Source organism: Lissotriton vulgaris, unplaced genomic scaffold (assembly GCF_964263255.1).
Source record: "Lissotriton vulgaris unplaced genomic scaffold, aLisVul1.2 SCAFFOLD_499, whole genome shotgun sequence".
NCBI lineage: Eukaryota > Metazoa > Chordata > Amphibia > Caudata > Salamandridae > Lissotriton > Lissotriton vulgaris.
In genome coordinates, this window is record NW_028247837.1 from 403,228 (window position 1) to 426,976 (window position 23,749).

At 41.9% G+C, this 23,749-nt stretch overlaps 1 protein-coding gene across 1 annotated transcript in view; it reads right to left on the reverse strand.

The window, feature by feature from the left end:
- LOC147665016 (rho GTPase-activating protein 27-like) overlaps positions 1-13,075 on the reverse strand; it is a 172,429-nt gene extending 159,354 nt beyond the window's left edge. The window contains exon 1 of the mRNA XM_086949815.1: positions 12,778-13,075. The gene's annotated coding sequence lies outside the window, so the exon portion shown is untranslated. The remainder of the gene's footprint in view (positions 1-12,777) is intronic.
- Between the last annotated feature and the right edge of the window lie 10,674 nt (positions 13,076-23,749).

Consider the following 23,749-nt stretch of genomic DNA (forward strand, 5'->3'; position numbering starts at 1 on the left):
AGGCTGTTCCTATGAGTCAATCTCATTTTAGGAGTCAGTAAAGGTTTACAGACTTTTAAAATCTGAATGGTACATAAGGAAAGTTTTCCGACTCCTAAAATCGGAATATGACGGGACACGAATTCGGTATTTGGAAGGGCCTTTTTTAGATGCCCCTTCCAAATACCAAATCTGTACCCAATTTAAGACTGTAATTGTGGTCACAAACCACTGAAAAGTTACTGACCAAAAAGTTGGGGTGCTAACTCATTCTCAAAAGACAAACAATCCGCATTAAACCCTTTCCCCTGTGTGAATAGTAGTAAAAGGTTTAGGGGGCAGTAGTGCCAACTCTGAAAGTTTTAAGAAAACATTGTTTTCTTGGTGTTTTTAAAAAGCAGCCCAATGACTTTAAGGAAATTGGACTACTTTAAAAAAATGTTTTTTTGAACCCAATCACAGACATGGTAGTCTGCTGACTCCTGCAGCCACAATCCCTGTGATTGTATCCAATCAGAGTGAATGGCAATTTGTGATATAGTGACTCTCTACAATTCAGAATTTTACAAACCGGCCTATTAGGAAATGTGCCAGTTCACAAAATTCAATACTGGTTGCAAACTGCAATCAGTATAATGATACATCTGGCACTTAGAACCTTTGCATCTGCATTTTTTTATGGTTTTGACTCAAACTTCTTATGAAGGGTCGCTGAAGGCACTCTGGGGGCCAAACACCCAAAGGAAACAATTTAAATCAATTATTATGAATTATAATGCACGCTTTACTTTCTTTTTCATAGCTCAACACAGAAAACAAGATGGCAGAGTAAGTTAAACCCTTCCCACTGACATACCTGGATATTGCAGGCCCTAAGACTAAATCCCAGAAAGGCTTAGAGAATCTCCTTCCTGAAAATTGAGTGGCATTAAATTGGGTAATAGTAACAAGTGTTTTTTATGGTACTATATGAAAAAGTACTATTGTTATTATCAATATTATATCATACCTCCCTATTTTATACGACAAATTCAAACAAACCCACAAAATGAACTGTGTACAGGTAATGCGGAATCAGTATAAATCGATTATTTACAATCAATGTGTGTCTTCGGTCTTATATTTTTTATCAGCTTGTTTTGTTTAATGGGCTACCAAACATCTCTGTAAAAAAATTTCATGTCAAAACTAGCGCCGCGAGAAGTTTAAACTTTCCCCTTAAAGTTAATCAGAAATCGAAACCCTTCATGAAGATCGGCATAGTTTCCAAAGTTTGTCTGACTTCATCTGGGATGAAGTTTAACTTCTCCGGCTCAGCACTGAATCCTGGTAGCCAGATATCTCGCCCCAGAAGGGCAGGGAGTCAGGCTGCGTGTAAATGTCTTCCCACCAATGGAAAGAGCTTTCACTCCTATCTCTCAAGACTATCCTTAGTCCTGAGTGGCAATGGGACACGCCCCTTTCAGAATTCTTGACATCACAGGTCCTTTGACACTTCAATGACATTGTAGGAAATTATATCACATGATCTTTGAACTCTACATGACTTTTGACTCTCACAACTTCACAGGACATGAAATCAATTAAGTTAACAGGAGTGTACAATCACTGCAGGATTAATAAAATCACAAAGATTGCTAAAAGAAATTAAGATGTGTCAAGTTAGTACCAGGGTTAACAAGGGGTAATGCAATGCCTCAAAGATGCCACAAGAAGTGATAGGATTCGGGCGCAATTCTGGTAGCCGGGCCTCTGATTAGATCCTGAGTTAAAAGTTCTTCACACAGAGGAAGAATTCCACACGACAGGAACATTTGCTGAAATAATCTACAAATGGGACAAAGCACTTCCATGGTGCTGAATGCTGCTACAATTACATTACCAGTAGCTATTACTTCTCGATCTAGAGATTTGTAAAAAAAATTGTAATAACAAGCAGTAACGCCGTTTTTGCACTTTCGGCTCGCCCATCGGCAGAAGTTTTCTATAATTAATTTTGCATTGGCAGCTTTTGCATGTGGGATGCAGTACTACTATGTATGTCCCTGATGTAGCAAAAACACATAGGCTAAAAAATATCAAAATTTGTATAATCTATGGGCTGTGTGTATTATGTAAATGTTAAGCCGCATGTAAACTTTCACTACTACCGGTAGGGGTCTTTAGCACCTTGAAGCAGTAAAAATAAAATGGGGCTAACAGAGCTATTGAACGGAACCAGATAAACCCGCACCTGCAATAGCAGCTTTTCTGCAATTTGCAGAATTTAAAATTACTTGCTCCAAGTTAAGGACAAAGACATATCATTCACAAGCTTTTGCTGCCAGTGCCAAGAAGGCTCGCCCGACCCGTTTGATTCATTTAACTCTGCTAGACAAAGCCTGAACCCTTCCTATACACTGCCAGTGCGCACTGCACGGGGACTTAAAACCATCTATTTCTGCTTTGGTCACCATTTGGGGACACTGGACCCATCTTCAACATGTGCATCGATATCAGGCTGCGGCGTGCTGTGATCATCGAAGACTTCTCAGCCAGTGATCTGGCTGCCACAGATACACAGAATGATCCCACGTTTGACAGCCCAATGGCCAACATCATCTGGCCCTTGCACTGAAATGTTGGAGAAGTGAAAATATGTGTGAATGTTTTTCAAATTGAAAAAAGGCTGCCTCTACCACTTTTGCAACCTAAATTCAAGAGAAAGGTCCTGGTTTAGCCAGACTGCTCAATTTATTTCAATTGGTCTCCCCTTGTGAGATTCTCTCAGTGCCCCAGTCCGAGGTTCTTTGGGTCAATCAGTTGTGTGAGGTTGTACAACCATGATTTTGGTCTTTTGGAGTTAATTTTAGCTTTTGGGAGTTAATTTCAGCTTTTGGAGGTTAATTGTTACACAACTAGCTGTCTGTTACCGCCAAACAAACAGTTGAGTTCCCCTTCTGTTTAATATTTTTAGGCTGTATCCTAAGGAATGGGTGGGAGTTATCGAATCTCATTCAAAAGGATCTTTTTAGGGAAATGCATGGCAGAATATACCAGCTCAATAAGAATGGTTACAGTGCATGACCTTAAGCAACTCCACATTTAGACCTCTGAACATATCAGCACAATGGTGACAGATATCCTCAATGTCAGTGGTTCTTAACCTTTTGACTTCTGTGGACCCCCTCCTAATCATTACTGAAATTCGGGGACTCCCACTGAATCATTATTGGAATCCAGGGACCCTACTGAGTCAGTACTGGAAGCCGGAGAGCGCGGCCAGAGCAATTTCCACAATTTGTAATTTAAAACACTACACAAAAAACACACAGACAGAAGCATTCAAACAAAAACACAAATGATTAAATATTTTATTTCATTCACAAACAATATAAACAAACTAAATTTGAATGGCAAGGTAGGAGTTTTTTTCTAAATTCAATTGAGGCCAATCATTACCCATATTATATTATGTTTCATGCATTTGCACCGCTCCCAACAATCAATCTGAGCATACCAACTGAATAGTTAGCCTCCAATTTCTAATTCTTTCACGTATACAGAACGTTTTAAAATGTAGCTTCTTCATTTATATACACTTTAATAAGTCGGCTAACCTTATTTCATTTTCTAAGCAGTAGACCCCTGAGAAGATGTCATGGACCCGAGAGTCCCCGGACCACTGGTTCAGAAGGACCTCGCCTCTACGTGATGCTTCTTGCAGGAAGGATCAGCCCCAACCCAAGGCCGCTCCAACCCAACATTAAGCTTGTCTTGCGAATAAGTGAGTGTCAATCACCCGCTATGATGGCATTTTGAGTAGGATGACTGTGACACAAACACCATCCGTTGAGAGTCTAGAGGTAAATGCTGGCCCACTGAACCCCATAGTGCAGATAGCAGCGTTTGCCTCAACATGAAATTTGAGGCAAAACAAGGACAAATAATTCCCATGAGCGCTTTAGTGCCGGTCTCACGTGAACTATTGTCTGCTTTTTGCATTATGCACTTGCTGTTACCACCTGCTAAAACACATTCTTAATTGTGAGAACAAATCAAAAGTGATCGCTAATTACCATCTACTCTAAATAAGCAGTAGTCATAATTGGCACGACTACCATTTACAACGATTCTACCACTACCATCTGGACCTAAATAAGGCACTTTAAGTCTCTTTCTGAGGTTGCCACTACTAATTCTCAACTAATATTTAAAATAATGATTATAAATTAAGACAGTCGGAGGCCAAACCATATGACAGTGCACTATTTAGATAAGGAGTTAAGTGTATTACTATGATATTCTCTCTTTTTTATTTTAGAAATCAAAGAATTTCAGTAATCCTGTTTCTTTTTTATGTAATTAATATTTTGTTTATACAGTGAAGAACAACACCCTGTCTATCACACACCAAACACCATACACACTTACTCATTCATACATCTCTACACTCTTTCCAAACCCAAAACAATTTCTACGGTTGAGGTAACACAGATATTATTTGTGTATTTTCCACGCCAGGTCAATCAATACACAAAGAATATCTGTGTTACCTCAACCTTAGAAATTGTTTTTGGGTTTGGAAAGAGTGTAGAGATGTATGAATGAGTAGGTGTGTATGGGTTTTGGTGTGTGATAGACAGGGTGTTGTTCTTCACTGTATAAACACTTGTTTTTTAAATATATTGTAAAGATCAAGGTATTTCTCACTGTATTTTAATACTGATTGGATTATAACCTTTGTTTATGAATTGATGAATACATAAGGAAAAAATTTAAAAAGAAGAAAAAAATATGCTTAATACACTACAGAAAAAGAAAAAACTAATAAAATATGTAAAATGAGAGAACTAATTTTGTTGTATCTGTGTTAATATGAAGGCTAACTGGTTAAATTTATGAGCTATGCCACATAAGAAAGTACGAATTGACCACGGGGAATTTCAGTATTTTTTCCTTAATGTTGTCCTCTCTTTTCCCTGGTCATTAATTTAACCGTAGAGGGGGTCCCAAAATTTATGCTATTAATATTTTGTCTCATAGCGTCGTTCTTTTTGATTGTATGGTTATATAAGCTCGTAACGAGCTATATTGATTTTTTTTTAAAACATTGCATAATATTTTACATAAACAGACAACAGAGGATGAAAACATCTAAGGGCCTGGTTTAGAATTTGTCGGATGGGATACACCGTCTCAAACGTGACGGATGTCCCATCCACCATAGTACAAATGCCATAGGATATAATGTAATTGAAATACGGCAGATGGGGTATCTGTCACGTTTCTGAGGAAGGACCCCATCCACCAAAGTAAAAATCAGGTCTCAAGTTCCTTGTAATGTCACGTCCATTTGAACTTCATTTCTAGTCATGTTTTTATTCCGAATTGCACCGGCCATGCGTTCAATGAACGCCAGGTTGCAGCAGCAACCACTGCATCAGTTTGGTAATACCCAGTGTGCATGAATGATGTCTCAAACTGATGCATCTGGGGCACTGTGCTATGACAGAAAGGGCTGGAAACGTTTTTTTTGGCCCCTTTGTGATACAGATTGCACCAGCGTAGATTGTTTTCTCATTTGCAAAGGGGTGTAGCCCATACAAATGATTGAACCCTTTGCAACCACGCTGTATTACAGAGGCGGGCACAGACACAAAGAGGGCATCAGTGGGCGCACTGGCGGTGTGCTACATAGAGATGGTTCTAAAGAGTCCCCAGACATCTCCCTGCAGGCAGGTGCAGTCACGCCCTGCACCTGCCTGCAGTGTGATCTCTGCCCCCTTTAGTAATCAGGCTGGGTTGCCACCTGCACAATAAAATGCAGACAGGTGGCTTCAAATAGCGGTTCCGCCTTTCACTAAGGGGATGCTCCCAGTGCAGCCACAGGTGTGCGCCCACACTGGACACAGTGCATTCATTGTGATAAGGTGCACTGACCCTGTCTGCGCCCAGCGCACCAAGCTAAATATGCATCCTGGTGCAGACCAGGGCAGTGCCAGATATCTGTAATATGGGTCCGGGTAAGCTGGTTCCAAGGCAGTCGGTGCCAGCATCACATAGCTTCCATTTCCTTAGCACAGTGATAAGTCTATGGAGATCCCTGGAACATTGTTTATCTTGTCATATACATTTCAGTGCTACTGAGAATGCCACAAGAGCCCTGTGGCACTGGTGACAAATTCTGCACTCATGTGTCAGACAAGAAATGTAACACAGAAATAAACAGGTTTATTAACAAAACAGTCTCTCTTCCTCTGTGTGATTCCAAAAATAGATGATTAGTCAGGCAGAAACTTAGGCCACTCCTGTGCAGAGAGTACTTAAGGGGAATTTGCATTTTATGTAACCATTTAATGAGAATGGTGCTCGGTTTACGGATACTTCTGCACAAACAACACACACTCCTTCTTCAAGCAGGCGATAGAGCTACATAAATGTGTGTTTTTCTTTACGACAACCAAGTTTTCAATTTTTATGACATATTAAGAGAGCCAATATGTGTCTCCGTGTTATTTACTGGTTTTCCTTCCACATAAATGGCCCCCGCATGTACCCTGGTTTACATTTTGGTGGTAAAGAACAATCCTTCGAATTCTGGAGAAGGTGCTAAATCTGGAGGAGAATCCTCACTTGGAATTTCTTGCACCATCGGGGTTGAAGTGTGAAGAAAATGATGCCTGTGGATTCTTCGTTATCACCCAACTTCTTCCATCATATCATTTATCCATCACCACTACTCCTAATGTGCATGTGCAATTAACCAGGAACACCAAATATATGATACTGCAGTAATATAAATCCATTATACAGTCCAATAGCAAAATGTCGTGGCACCTCTATCTTTAGTGACCCGGCTGCTCTTCAACAGAGGCATCAATATGTTCCTACTCATGCTACAAGATTTAAGATTAAAAAACATACTGTGCAATATGGCTTCTTTTATTTATTTCTTTGCAGCCCATCTCACGGTTATAATACCCACCCTTATTCTTACAGCTACTATATTTTACTGTGTAAGCATACTTCCACAATATACCCAATGTAAATGTAATCTATGTGGCATGCTGGATTTCCCGTGTACTCTCACCCAAGTACGGTTCCGTCCCGACATGTGTGAGCGCCAGTGAGTACTCACACAGTAGGTAACCGCACTTGGTACTTTGTATCAACATTTTCCATTTGGGTTGCAGATATTTTTGATCTCCCATTTTGTACTCCTGTTATTCATTGATGGATTTGCCCAGAGGTCCTCAGAACCCATTTCTTTCAAAAATCTTTTCTCGTGGGCTAACCTACAACACTTATTGTGACTTTTGCTTATAGTATGTCCAGAGATGACCTAAAGCAAATTTCTTTTCAACCTAATCAAATAGAGGACACAAACCATTGATGTCGGAGATTCAGTAAAATAACCAGTACAATCTCTAAAGCAAACGGGGAAACTCCTGGGCCCAGGTGTTATTTCACTTATTTAGTTGCACCTCTCAACGTTGATGTAACCCCACAACTCAGATGGTTGTTACTACTACCCTTTCATATGATGAGCCTGTGGGACGACACTACGCGATTCGCCGTCAGTTCTACCCCTTCAGCACAGGAGTGCTCCCAATATCATTTTCAAGGTGCACACCACTTTTCATTTTGATACACTCAGGGTAGAGGCTTATCAACCACAATAACTTGGTCTAATAATAAATCATTGAGAGGAAAGGTTTTTCCAAGCGGAATCTCTATATACAAAATGATGGATGTTGGTTTCGCACCACTGATAGACAAGCATTTATATGCACAATTTGTTTTGTATATCACAAATGAAATACTCAGTGCCTGGTTTCCCCGATGACCGCAGAGACGCGCTGATTAAATCAGCGCACACGAAGCACGGCTGATCCTTACGGCCAGCGAGAACGCTGAGCTCCCCAGCAAATGCAAACCAAGCACGGCTGATCCCTATGGCCGGTTCGAGCGCCAAAGTCTACAGCTAGCTCCTCCCAGCAGTCCAGACTCTAATTATACTGAGACTCCCCAGGCTGCCTTAATTCATCCCCCAATTGTGGGTTACAAGGATTCCACTCTTCCAGGATCCTTCCAGCACTTACTAATTCAGACAACCAGTCCTGATGATGATCCGAAATGCTCCGGATCGAAACGCCGTCGACCTAACAGCCTGACCAATAGGCGCACTTCTCCTTCATGGCTCTAGATTCAAATCAAATCAATTGTGCCCACTGTGATATCACTATGTCACATGCGCCGTTAAGCCACTCACTGTAAATAGTCTGCACCTTATGCACAGTGCGCCAACTACGCTGTTCTCCTTTCACTTGCGTCACCACCTGCACTTTTTATTCATGATTGTTGCACCAAGTTCCATGTGGTTGTCATTACATTCTATGCAGTGCTGTTCTTAACTGTATATATCCGACCTTGAAACTAATGTTACCACATAAAGATGGATAATTACCTTTTGATTTAAAAATGAGTAATCTCCTTCTTGTCCACCCAAGTAATGCTATGTGCATGCTATCTATAATTGTCTATTGACTTTCACCTTTCAGGACATTGTGTTCTAGTTGCGTGTTTTAGAGCATGGCATGAGGTCTAAAAGCTCACCAGGTCATCCAAAGCTATCCCCTCCGCTCCGCTGTATGAGAACCTCCTGCCTTATTCAGAAACCTCAATGCCTTCAGTTGCTGTTAAGCAAATCACTCTGATACTCACTCGGCAATACTAAGTCATCTGCAAACAAGATATATTTTTTTCTCCACCGAGGGTCCAAAGTTCGGACTTCAATTAGCCAATAATCACCCATGCGACAGGAATTCACCCATGATGGACCCTAGTGACTACTGGGAATAGTTCAGTACATTCAGAGAACAGCTTTATACGGAGGCTCCCGGTGTGGTTTGGTGGTGCAATCCATGCATAGCTAATAACAAGTAATTGGGTCGTTCTTGGTAGCAGACCAAAGTTGCAAATTAAAAACTGACTTCAAATCTACGAACGTGATGATGGCACACACCTGAGAAAAGCATATTTGGTGCATATTACAAATAATCTTGTAAACTGATTATCATACCCACCCCAATTCTGAAACTTTGCTCTATGTCACTAAAATCATACTGAAATCAACTCAGCCTAGAATACGATTTTGGGCATGGACCCATAGAAGTTACCATCTCCACCCAGCATGAAACGAGGCTTGCTGTGCCATGTTTTATTTTAAGTGACCATAAGACTTTATCATCCTTACACAAGGCATCCGGCACCTACTCAGCATCTGGTGTGACATGGCACAGTCTAGGTGGTTCTGTTCACTTCTCTTTGGCTTTCCAGCACACTCGCTGTCAGCCATTTCATGGGCTCCTGTTAAGATCCTATTATGAGTGGTGATGAAGAAAGGTGACATCCAACTAATCATCTGTTCAAAAAGTGCTACCACACAGCTCCACAGTCATAAATCTTACAAAGTTGGTACATTTCCTCCATTTCCACCACAATTGTTTCCATTAAGGAAGGAAGCCAAGTGTTATATTTTTCTAGTCTAGATTTCACTGACCTACAGTTGCTGGATGAACTAATTTCTGTTCCAATTGTCAGCACATTAAAGACCACACAAACCGGCTTGAATGGTCATTATGTGAACAGACCTTGTTGGTGTTCCTGGTGTACCTCCATGCCACCCATTTAGGGGACAAATTGTCTCAAGTGGCCAGCATAGTCAAGAAGCATTTCACATCTGTTACATTTCCACAAAAGTATACCAGCCGATGGTAAGCCTCATGATTAATCTTCTTCAATTAGCTCACTTTCTGACATCCCTTTCACTAGACCATCGTTAATGTTGTGGCATGGATCAAATATCCCATTTCTCGGTTATGTCATTTCCATGTTTTTTACTTGAGGATTATTTACATTTAATATATTGATGACATCCTCAACAGTTGCCATCCCAGTAAGTCTACTGGACAAAATGGCAAAAGACTTGACCATAAAACACTATATAGAACCATATAACCTTGTGGGGATCCAGATGTCTAGTGCAGCCATTGACCTGTTCTGCTTTTTCTTTATGACAGAAGAATAAAATATTGTTGAACCATCCAGTGATACTTCTATAGTGTCTGGCGCATCCTGAAAACACATTCCATCATTTTCGTGTATATTTTGCAACCAATCAGCATCCTTAATCATTTTACTCAATCTTGCAATATTCTAAGTAAACATGTATAGTAGTGTGGTTCCAGTGCAACTACATCTTCTCCCACGACTATCGCTGACTCCTTAATTCATATGCTATGGGTTACTCGATTTCTATTAATGTAACAAACAGGCACCCAATGCCCAGACTTTTAGTCTTGTAAACCCTAATTTGAAAAAAAATATTTTGAGGAAAGTATAATTAAGCTTTGATAGTGCTATATGATGGACTACACAAGTTGTATAATTGTTTAATGACCAATCAATTAAAAGCAATTACAATGAAAAACTGTTAAACTATCTATGTTCAGCCCATCATTTTGACTTTCATTTTGTGATTCTCATGCTACAGTGGAAATGTTATCTGTAAAACTGATTACTGCTCCCTAAATCTAGGGTTATGCTATGCTTAATAGCTACGGTAACATCTACAGTTCCTCAATTTTCTCCGCAAAGGTGGACATAAAAATGCAGACATAAGTATTAGCCAGCAACTTGGAAAAAATTATCAATTTTGGGAATCCTTGTAATTCAATATTAGAATCATACATTCACTATTGTGTTAGAGAAAGGTCGGAAATATGTTTTTTCCTACACAAATCACATCGTGGTAGGGCGATTTGGCATAGTCTAAGGACTTTTTTTTACAAAAATCTGTCACAGGAAAAGCACCTTAATCATCTGCAACATTATTGGTAGCAAAATGGTGTGAAATTCCAAAGGATATATCTAGAGCAGAAGAACACAGCTATAGGAAACCATTCTGTCCAGGACGAGCGGAACACAGTGTGCTACTAGTAATCAAAAGCCAAGACCATCAAGTTCTTTAGTGACTGACCCATTATCAAATCATCGGTTTAATTTGTTTGTAATTTTGTAATACACTAAAAGATCACCAGGGTGTTCATTGGGTACTAAATAATTTATTTCGATTTTGTGATGCAATGAACTACTAACATATTGTGCTATGGCGACCAATATGGAATTGTGACTTGTATTATTTTGGGATTTTGTAATGCGCTCATTCAAAACTGTGTACAACAATGACTTGGGGAACCCCAGAAAATGTCTGAAGAAAGGGGAGACATTCAAACTAAAAAGCCATGGTCTAATACAGAGTTTAATGCCCTCTAAACTTAAAGAAATCCAAGGATGCTCAATAGAACTGGTCTTACTGATGACAATTCCTTATACTTCTTCCCCCTCTTGGAAGTGGTAGAAGGCACCTAACTCTTGGCCTCTGTAAGTCCCGAATGTATAATTTGGAATGTGCCGCGCATGCGCCTGCCGTCTTCAGGGGGTACATGCAACTTAGACCACAGATAGCAGATGGTGTCTGAATTTCTGAAGACGGGAGATAAGTTTACATTAATCCAAGTCACCACCATATAGCTGGCTAAAAGCTGGAGTGGCTTCAGTTTTACATAGATTTTTTTAGATGGTGCTGCATACATAGTAATGTATTTTTACTTAATAGTTTTTTTTGCACCTCTGATGTTTCCAATAGCTGCGTATAGCAAGTCTAAGTGTTGCCCAATTTAAGATTTAACGATCTTGGAAGGACTGAGGTACACATCTTCTTTTCATTCTCTATAATTCAAACTGGTAACCAGCGTGTCACTGCGAGCTTAACTCACTGAGCCATCACGCAGACGTAAAATGCATCAAAATAGCACAAATGAGGACCGGCGGAAGTCCTCCCACTGATTGACATAGGAATGAGTGCATGTCTTATGACAAGGTCAGGTGGTTTCCACTCGTGTCGTATTTTTGCGCTGTTATGTACACACTTCGGTACGTTATCCAGGAAAACCTGCTTTCCTAAATGATACTCAAAGTCTCCTGAAATCTTTGAAAACAGGCCTAAAAGTCAGCCCCAATTACACCAGGACACCCCGGCATACTCTAGAACTATGGAACAAACCGGGAAGCTGCAGCCAGGACGAGGCTGGGCAGCTCTGGTCGTGAGAAGTGCCACTCCAGGAGTGCGTGCACTTTAAGCAGAAACGTCACAGGCACTGCACAGCACCAGCTCACCACACCACCAAAAATGCTAGACGTTTTAGAAGATACCACAAAAATGCCGAATGTGTTGTTGACCGAGGCGCTTTCTACAGAACTGTTTGCCATGAGGAGCGCCCTGCCCTGAGCCTGCCACCGCTCCTGTCTAGACTGGAACCTTCGGCCGAAAGCAAGGACGCTTTATCTAAACTCCTCGCCTTTCATGGCCCGTGAAACTACAAATGATTCTATCTTTGAGTAATCTAAACCGAGACAACAACCCCATGCCACACACTGGACGGAGCCGGAGTTTTCACACATTCACAGAACGGGTCACACCCAGAGAAATAAAATAAGACTCACAAATTTGGATTAGGTGTAGTGTTTCTTTTGCTTTTAAATAAATACGCACTGAAAAAATGTGGGTGAAAACATCCGTCTCTTGACACTTAGTTCTCCATGCTGTACAGAAACACCCGGGCTGGTGTCGAGGCAGCCAGGCAGGCTAACTTTCAGCACCCACAATGCTTCCGAATGCTCCCGGATGTTTTAAAACTCACAAGACTCCGATGTGACACGTCCCAGGGCTGACGACGACATAAAACGCCTCACCTGTGATCACCAGGTCATTCTCCGTCTCCAGGGGGTCATGCCCGCCTCCGCTCGGGTGCGCTCCCTCGCGCCGCACTGAAGCCCTCCCTCACGCGCAGTGTTGCACCGCAGCACCGGCCGGTCTACGGTCCCTCGCGCCGCACTGATGCGCTCCCTCGCGCGCACTGATGCACCGCAGCACCGGCTTACGGTGTCCTCCTGGGCCAAGCCTTGGTTTCGTACAGTGAGCTGCTCTGCATATCAAGGCAGAGTCAACAGATTGCAAGGAGCCTGTCTGCGCCTGTGTGTTTTTATGATTAAAGCTGGTCTGAACTTGCCTCTCGTTGACTCTCCCTCATTTCCTGTTGAACAATATCGAGAGCACATTCACAGAACCGAGATTCCTGCTCACTTCCTCAAATCTAGAGGCGAATAAGCCGAGAGCCGGGAAGATACCGCTGAAAAACCAAACTCCCACTTCTACCAAAAACAATTATTATATTTTTGTTTACTCTTTGTGGCCGGCCTGTACTCTTGCCGTACACGGGATTATCCTAAATTACTGGGCACATATGCTTGGTGCAAGAGCTGCCTCACTGACAGATCAGAGGAGCTGTTAAACTCTGACCCCGCTCACTTCCTAAAGTTCAGGATGAACTTACATTTAGGGGAAGTTCCAAGGTTTTTTGTGTACAGTGTAATAAATCACGTTTCAGCAGCCAGTTCATTTGACTGAAACAAATCCACATGCTTTGGTGTCTTGAGAATACTCCTGTAGTTAACAGCAAGTAGTTAAGTAAGATTGACACATGCAAGTCCTATGCACATGATGTGCCTGTCCCATACCTAAAGACAGACACAAAGGAACCGATTAACAAAGAAATGAGGGCCTTGCTATTCATAAACCGTGCCTCTGATTTTCAAGAATGTACTCTTTTTTGAGATTCACATACACTCCGTGGGTTTCACAGTAAATCTACGAGTTACAGATTTTCCACAAAAACATGCTATGACAGATTTTACGATTAGTGTTATAGTGCAAAGTCATAGCTTCCCATTCAACACGTGATTTGCACACTAACATTTGCTTTTTTTGGCATATGATGTCGTTTGGCAGACAGTTTACTCCATTGATGATAAAATTCTCAGTAAAATGCACCGTAAATCCACAGCATGTAATGCTATCCTACATGCGAAAAGTGCACACCCGAGACACCAGATTAGAGCAATACCCTTTGGGGAGATGATCCGCGCAAGAAGAAATTGCAGCGAAGATCATTGTTTTATACATTGCATAGAGGACATGGAGGGCAGGTTCCTGCGGAGAGGTTACTGTCCTTCAGATTTACAGGTAGCTAAACAAAGAGCTTTAGATACAAAACGCACATCCACCCTCAAACCAACTACCAGAAATGTGATTAAGAAACAACCCATGAGGGTGATTACTAATTATAATCCTATAAGTATGAAACTGAAAGAAAGTATGAATAAGCACTGGCATATAGTGCAGATGGACAAAACACTGAAAGACCACATTGGCACATATCCTCAAATTACTTATCCCAGGGGACGAACACTTGGGACCCTATTGAGCCCGAGCTATCCAATAAAAAGACCAGAAACATGGCTAGATTTACATTCTAAGGGCTTTTATAAATGTGGACACTGTGGTGTATGTAAATATGCTCTGGACAAAACTAAGGACTTCCAGATTGACAGTGGTAAAAGATATACAATCCTAACAAATATTACTTGCATTACAAAATATGTTGTTTATATTATTTAATGTAAATGTCTCAAGATATATGTGGGGAGTACAATTAGAATGCTGAAAGACCGCATGGGAGAACATGTTAGAGCATTGAAACACAATGACGTCAGATATCCCACGGCGGAACATGTAAATAACTGTCCAGCACAAAATGAAAGCAAAAACTTTGTATTTTTTGGGATTGATCAGATTAAACCAGACCCACGTGGAGGTAACAGGGAGCTGTTGCTATGCAAGTCTGAAGCAAAATGGATCTTGCGTTTAAAAGCTATGGAGAATGGAATAAACTTTGATCATGAGCTTCAATTTTTTCAGGGGGACTGAAACATGATTTTGAATTTCAGCGTATAATCATATGTTGGATTACGGTAGACTAAGGGTGGGGTATAATGCCCAATCTATGGTCACTCTTTCAAAAAAACTTTGCCAAGACTGATATTATGTCACCTGTACTTTTTGTATCTGAGTTTGATTAACAGGTATATGTTTGTTAACCAATTAATTTTCAATTTTGATGACGGATGTAAATATTTTTGTACAATTCAAATGCGTCTCTAGCGTACCTATATGGGACTAATCTTCTTAGGCCTTCAAAAGAATGATGTCTACGAGGCTTCTAACTGACAATATTTGAATGCCCCCTATTTGGGGTTATGACTATTTTCTTTAGTCTACATATGGCATTAGGTGTTCGTATGCCCACAAACTGGTAGGACACTATGACAAGCAAACAGCTTTTATACATAAAGATATGGGTGTTGGGGCTTGAGATATTGGGCTTGCATAAATAAACACACACAAAGTTAGCTTGATAATAAAATATATTGAGATAACCGAACTTTCTTACAAGAATAGGGATTACTCAACCCTATTCAAAGATGGCGGCCATCCAAGGTCGCAATGACTTGGTCCTTCCTCTATATCTACGAGTATGCTCTTTATAGCACATACACGGAAGAGGCCAATACATGCCTGAACACGGGCAGGACGCCACGATAAGCGAAGGGACCCAGAATTGAAGGTAAGAGTAACAAGGCGACGTTATACGGATTAAAGGAGGCTTTAGAACTTTTGGTCTCTAGATTAGATATCGTTTTACTAAAACTTAGTATACAATTGGTGTTGCAGGGAAAATACAACTTTGGACCTAATAACTGGCCACTCGAATTGAAGTTTTACTTCTATACTACGGGATAATATATGCCAAACTGAAATATTGGAGGTAAGAGCCTTCACACTCTTACAAGGAACTTTGTTGTTTAGTAAATTCAGATGTACAGTATATAAATATAATTGCAGTGGTATACTAATGAGGTTCTCGATATGATTACAGGCGTGCTGCCTCAGTATATAAGATTGAACAGCCAGGGCAACACGGCATTTTCAAATACCTTCTTAGTATTGGGAAAACCACCCTCAAGAACGCCACCCGCAAACACCACCAGCTGATCCGCACCACCAAAAAATTAGCATTCAAGGATCGACTAGACAAGAACGCCCACAACAACAAGGAACTCTTCAGCATTGTCAAAGAGCTCACCAATCCCAGCGCCGGCAACAACGACATCACTCCCTCTCAAGACCTCTGCGACTCTCTAGCCTCATTCTTTCACAGCAAGATCGCTGACATACATAACAGCTTCGGCGACCTGACCACTCCCCCAACCACAGAACCGAATCCCCCCACCACCACCCTCCGCGCCTGGACCCCGATCAGCACCGAAGACACCATCCGCACGATGAACTCCATCCACTCCGGATCGCCAACCGACCCATGCCCTCATCACATCTTCAACAAGGCCGACTCCATTATCGCCCCCCAACTCCGGGACATCATCAACTGCTCCTTCAACACCGCTACCTTCCCAGAAAGCTGGAAACATGCCGAACTCAGTGCCCTCCTGAAGAAACCTACAGCAGACCCCACCGAGCTTAAGAACTACCGCCCCATCTCGCTCCTCCCATTCCCCGCCAAAGTCATAGAGAAGACCGTCAACAGTCAGCCCGCCGCCTTCCTTGAGTCTAACAATTCCCTCGACCCCTCACAGTCCGGTTTCCGAGCCAACCACAGCACCGACACCGCCCTCATTGCAGCCACAGACGACATCCGGGCACTGCTCGACAACGGGGAAACAGTGGCCCTCATCCTCCTGGACCTCTCCGCAGCGTTCGACACAGTCTGCCACCGCACCCTTGTACAATGCCTCAAGAACGTCCGGATACAAGTTAATGCCTTGGATTGGATCATCTCGTTCCTCACCGGAAGAACCCAGAGAGTCCGCCTCCCCCCTTTCAGATCAGAGGCCACCGAAGTCATATGCGGCGTACCACAAGGATCATCGCTCAGCCCCACCCTCTTCAACGTCTACATGAGTCCCCTCGCATCCATCGCACGCCAACACAACCTCAACATTATCTCCCATGCAGACGACACCCAGCTGATCCTCTCCCTCACCAAGGACCCAACCACCGCCAAAACCAACCTACATGAAGGGATGAAAGACGTAGCCGAGTGGATGAAGAACAGCCGTCTAAAACTGAATTCAGACAAGACGGAAGTCCTCATCCTAGGATCATCCCCCTCTGCCTGGGACGACTCATGGTGGCCCCCGGCTCTAGGCAGCGCACCCAACCAATGGACCATGCTCGCAACTTGGGATTCATCCTAGACTCCTCCCTCTCGATGACCAGACAAGTCAACGCCGTCTCATCATCATGTTTTAACATCCTACGCATGCTCCGAAAGATCTTCCGATGGATTCCCACCGAAACAAGGAAGACGATCACCCAAGCACTTGTCACCAGCCGACTGGACTACGGAAACACCCTCTACGCCGGAACCACAGCCAAATTACAGAAAAGACTTCAACGCATTCAGAACGCCTCCGCTAGACTCATCCTAAACATACCCCGCCACAACCACATATCCGGCCACCTGAGAGACCTGCACTGGCTCCCCGTCAACAAGAGAATCACGTTCCGTCTCCTCACCCACGCACACAAGGCCCTCCACGACCTAGGACCCAGATACCTCAACACTCGCCTGACCTTTTACACCCCCACCCGCCAACTACGATCATCCAACCAAGCCTTCGCCACGATTCCACGCATCCGAAGAGCCACCATGGGAGGAAGATCCTTCTCCTACTTGGCGGCCAAGACCTGGAACTCCCTCCCCACCCACCTTCGTCTTACATAGAACCACCTCTCCTTCAGAAAGCAACTCAAGACCTGGCTGTTCGATCAGTAGCGAACCCCTCTCCCTTAAGCGCCTTGAGACCCTCTGGGTGAGTAGCGCGCTATACAAATTTCTGACTTGATTTGACTTATCACGAGCACTTGGGTTGTACAAAAATAATGATTATCGAGGTAAATAAGGGTCTAGAGAATGACAATTGACACCTTAAAGTAACCATGTATTATATCAAATACTGTTGTACTAAAGTTTGTGAAATATGTAACTCACATGCCTTGCTTCAAATAGTAGCTTGTTTGGCTAAAATGCACCTATGTTTTTACAGTCCTGACATGGTATGCATGATAATGGTGGATGGTTTTTATGACCACATGTAAGAAATCATTACAAATATACGTTCTTTGTATTATTTTCAGCCTTGACGAAGCCGTAGGTGTCTTGAACCTAGGCGAAACGCGTTGGCGCAAGGAGTGGATTTTGTGGAATAAAAATATTTCTTTTTTTTTTTAATTTACTTTTTATTAATTTTTCAGAATTTTCTGGCATATTCCAACATATGTATTACAGCACATACCAATTTCTCAGGTGGTTATATAGTTCATATACATTTCATTGTTTTATACAAATTTTCATATTGTAAGCAAATATCATCAATAATAAAAAAAAAAAAAAAAAAAAGGGAAACCGTCCTCTAATACCAATCAATCAAGCTTCTGTTACACTATTCTGGATTTATTCTGCCAGTCTTCCATGTCGTGATTGGTTGCCATATTTTTTTGCCTAAGGCCTTGGCCCTTTTACCTTTCCTGTCGTATATTGCCTTTTCTAAGTTATATATAGTAAGGAGGCTAGCGATCCAGTCTGCAAAAATCGGAGGAGTCTTATTCAGCCAATTCCTTGCAATGCAAATGCGAAATACTGCTATTGAAACAAAAATAAACTCTACTGGCATGGCTTCCATCTTATCGACCACCCCTAAAATGATTAATTCATCTAGTAGCTTAATCTTAATCCTGAGCGTTTTATCAAAGAATTTTTCAATCGCCATTTTTAGAGTAAATAATTGTGGGCACTGCGAAAACATATGTGCAATGTCTGCTCCACTCGCATTACATCGTGGGCAAGTTATTCCTGTTGTTCCGCCCCACTGAGCAATTCTAGCCGGTGTGTGGTAAAGTGAAAATACTGTTTTGTAGTGTTGCGATTGGAGAGTTGCTGAGCATAACACCGTTCTACCCAGATCTAGTGACTCCTGAAAGGTTTCTAAGCCTGACCCCAGTTTTTCCCTCCATTTTTGTGCAAATTTTGCCCTTTCATCTGGCTTAGTTCCTTTCAGTTCTGCATAGAGGTATCTTATTGTACATTTGGTGGTTGTTTTTATATAATCCATAATTTTGCACTGCCGCATTCCCAGCGGACCACCTTGTTTTTGTATTAAAAAACTCCTCACTTGTAAGTATTTGTAGAAACTGTTGTGCTCTAGCCCAAATTTCGCTTTGAGTACTCCGAACTGTGTGATATTACCCTGCTCATCCAGTAAATCCCCTATCTGCATTATGCCTTTATTATACCAACCAAGCATAGTGACATCTTTAAAGATCTCCCTCGGAAGTGAGTTATTTGTGTACAGTCTTGTATAGATATTAAATCTGCCTAGCCCCAACTTTTTAGCCACTCCTTTCCACACCCTATACACTGCATTCAGCGTCTTAAATCTCGTATGTTTAAAATACGTGAATTCAGTAGTGTTGAACAACCCATTCTCAGCTTCCTCCCCCAGCAGTACAGCATACACATTAGGTAAGCCCACCTCTCTATCCATTAGTTGGTCCCGACCTCCTCCTCCTCCTATTAACACCCTACTGTACTGTAATACTGCAGCCCAATAATAGAGCCTGAAGTCTGGAGCTCCCCAGCCCCCTTTTTCCCTATCTACCGCCAAGTGTCTATATGCTCTTCTTGTTTTCCCTTTCACCCAAATGAATTTATTCAAAATAGTTTCTAATTTGCTAAACCAAGCATTTTCAAAATATAGAGGTATAGATCTAAGTAAAAACAGCACTTTCGGGAATGTTATCATTTTAATGACGTTTATTCGCCCCATTAAAGTCAGATGCAAATTATTCATTCTTTCTGTGTTTGTTTTGATTTTCTCCAACAGTGGTCTCATATTGATTTCAACTAAATTAACTAAATCGGACGTGATCTTCACCCCCAAATACGTGACTTCCGGTGTTATTCTTATATCCTGATAGTTTACCCAACTATTTTTAATTATTTGTGTTTTTCCTTTATTTAGTGAATACCCTGAGAATACGCCAAAAAGTGAAGCCTCCTGTTCAATTTCAATAATGGCTAACCCTGGATCTGGTGTGACCACTGCCACGTCGTCTGCGTATGCCAGCGTCTTATATGCATAGCCATGTAAACCAATCGGGCGAATATTCAGGTTTCCTTCTAACCTCCGTAAAAAGGGGTCTAGATATAGGGCGAATAACAGTGGTGAAGCCGGGCAACCCTGTCTTGTGCCACGCTTTATATGTATTTCCTCTGTATACCCCCTATTAATCCTCACTTTAGCTGATGGAGCTGCATATAGCACCTTTATTGCCTGTATATAGCCTGTGCCGATCCCGAACCACTCCAAGACTTTCCACAGGTAGCACCAGGAGACCCTGTCGAATGCTTTCTCTGCATCTAAAAAGACGGCAGAGGCAGGGTCTCCTGCAGCTCCCGCGGCATCCAATATGGTGATCATTCTCCTTGTATGTTCCGTAGTCCCTTTACCTGGTATGAAACCATGCTGTGTTGTATATACCAACCCCTCAATTACTCTACTGAGTCTTTGTGATAAAGCCTTGGAATAAATTTTTGCATCTGCATTCATAAGCGTGATCGGCCTATAAGAGCCAGGATCCAAATGTGATTTATTTTTCTTCAAAATGACTACTATACTTGCCCCAGCCCATGACTGTGGTGTATTCTCCCCTTTCTGTGCGTACCTTAAAGTTTCCAACATGTATATCCCTAATACATCCCAAAATGTCCTATAAAATTCTGCTGGTATCTGGTCGGGTCCTGCGGCCTTCCCCGAAGGGAGTTTTAAAACTGCGTTATGTAGTTCGCTCAACATTAGTGGGTCCTCTAGAGTCTCTTTATCTTCCAAGGACAGTTCCTTGTGTGGGATATCAGCCAGATAGTCCTCTATTTCATTTCCGTTGCAACTCACGTCTTGATCATACAAATCAGAGTAAAACTCTCTAAACACCTCCCTCACCTCTTCCACCTTGGTTACAACCTTCCCGCATTTACTCTTGATTTCTTTAACTTCCCCGGCTGCCAAGTCCTGCCTGGTACGCACTGCGAGCATATGTCCAACTCTCTCGTTGAACTCGTAGCACTTTTCTTTTTTTGCCAAATAATTAGCCGCGGTTTTATTAGCTAATCTTTCCCCAGTTTCTGCCTTCTTCAGTTCTATTTCTAGAAGGACCTGCTCAAGAGGTTCTTGATTTATAACGTGCTGAATAAGCTGTTGTTCTAGATTCCTTAAATCTTGTAGCCTACTGTCTAGTTCCATTTTTCTCCTTTTTACTCCGATACAGGGTATAAGCCAACGTCTCCCCCCTTATCCCTGCTTTGAATGCATCCCAGACCATGCCTGCAGTTGCCGTACCTCTGTTTACCTCCCAGAACTGCGTAATCCATACCTTCAATCTGCTAACATATTCATCTTCTCTGAGCAGCCCTCTTTCAAATGTCCAGCAGTACTCTTTGTGGCCAGTATTATAGTTCCGGGGGATAGTCAACACCAATGGATTATGATCTGAGGAGACTCGAGGTAATGTTTCTATTTTCAGTTCTGCTACTAATGGACTGGTGACTAAGAAGTAGTCTAACCTCGCTATACATTTATGAGGGGCCGAATAAAAAGTACTCCCTGTCCCTATAGGATTAAATGCTGCCCAAACATCTACCAACGCATTATTATTCATTAGATTATCAATGGCTTTTCTTACTCTCTTCTTTCGCTCACCCTTCATCCCCCCTCCCCTCATACCCAACCCTGATAACCCATTGACATTGAAATCTCCACACACAATTATAGGTTCAGTCCATAGCGGCAGTTCGGTATCTAAGTAATCAAATATATCAGGTTCATCTTCATTGGGACCATATACAGAAACAATTGTGTAGCGGCTACCGGCTATTTCTCCTTCTATCATCACCCATCTACCATCCGCGTCTTCCCTCTTTCTTACTACTTTCATCAAGCCTTTCTTCACCAATATGGCCACTCCTTTTGTTTTAGTATCTTGGTGCGTATGTGCTAATACATCGAAGCCTAGCTGGTCCATAAGGTACCTGTCCTTCCCCCTCACATGTGTTTCCTGCAGACATACGATGTCCAATTTTAACATTCTGCACATAGCTGCTACTTTCTGTCTTTTGCCCCCATCATTTAGCCCGCATATATTCATTGTAGTGATTCTTACTGCCATCTGCTTTTATAAGAAAGACCAAAAAACAGGAATAAAAATATTTCTGTTGTAAACACCATTACTTTGGAGTGGAATTTTGGACTCACAATTGGCAATTGCATTTAATTTCTGTGTGCTCCGAGATCTTGCGTCTTATGTAACTTCAACATTGGTTGAAAATTAGTGGAGGTGGGGTGTTTTCTCCTAAAACTCTTGGATGCACCAGTAATATAATTAGAGGATTAAGATTCAAATGTTTAATTTTATATGAGCGCCGGCTACCCGTAAAACCCAAAAGTTTATGTGCCTGTCCCATACCTAAAGACAGACACAAAGGAACCGATTAACAAAGAAATGAGGGCCTTGCTATTCATTAAGCCGTGCCTCTGATTTTCAAGAATGTACTCCTTTTTGAGATTCACATACACTCCGTGGGTTTCACAGTAAATCTACGAGTTACAGATTTTCCACGAAAACATGCTATGACAGATTTTACGATTAGTGTTATAGTGCAAAGTCATAGCTTCCCATTCAACACGGGATTTGCACACTAACATTTGCTTTTTTTGGCATATGATGTCGTTTGGCAGACAGTTTACTCCATTGGGAAGGGGGAAACCATTACTGTTACATTAACATTACAGCGCTGTCGTGAGGGACCTCCAGCATCGAATTTTGAGATGTCTGCAGCCCCAGGACATTTCGTTACATTGACAGGAATCACCCTCATGGAGGTTCCTGTCAATATAGGAAACGTTTGACTGATTGTACTATGTCGGCAGACCGTTAAACTTCTTAAACGTTTTTTGTTTTTTAAAAACAAACTCCAAAAGTGGAAGTTCTTGAAAAATTACACCGGGGTTATTTTTTTGTTAGTTTCCTCTCCCTCCCAGCCAGGAAGTTCCTGGTGGTGCCAGGAAAAGGACCGTCCACCCTAAATAGGGTGTACGGTGTAATGCCCTTCCTCCAACATCCCCTACTCCACTAGGGCATTGGAAAAAGTATTTTATTGACAAAGCAAACAGGGGCTCCGTCAACATTATACTTAGAGTCTGCCCATCCCTAAATGAGGTGACAGACAGAGGGTTTGGCGGGCAGGGTACTTCTTCATGTTTGTGTCAAAGTACTCTGTCAGACTTAAATCGTGCCCTAAGTATAGGTGCACATATGGTGCGTGACAGACCATTGTATACGGACATAGTCACAACTTTGTGGGTTTCGTCTACCCTCTCTATGGCAATCCCTGCAGCTCTCTATAAAACACCCATGTTCACAACCACAACCATTTTCAGCCATATTTACAGATTTTACACACTCAAAGTTAATATTCTGTCATAGGTCTGCCATTTGCTCCCACTTTTTACCCTCACATACATTTACCCTCACGTAAGCTATACTTAAATGTGCATACAATGTTGAATGATTGAGGCTTGCAGTATTCAGTGTGTGGAGTTATAAAGGAAACAAGCTGGAAGTATTTCTGCTTCAAATTCCAAATAACGAGTTCCTAATTCTTTCTAATGGATCCAATTGAAGCAAACAGCTTTT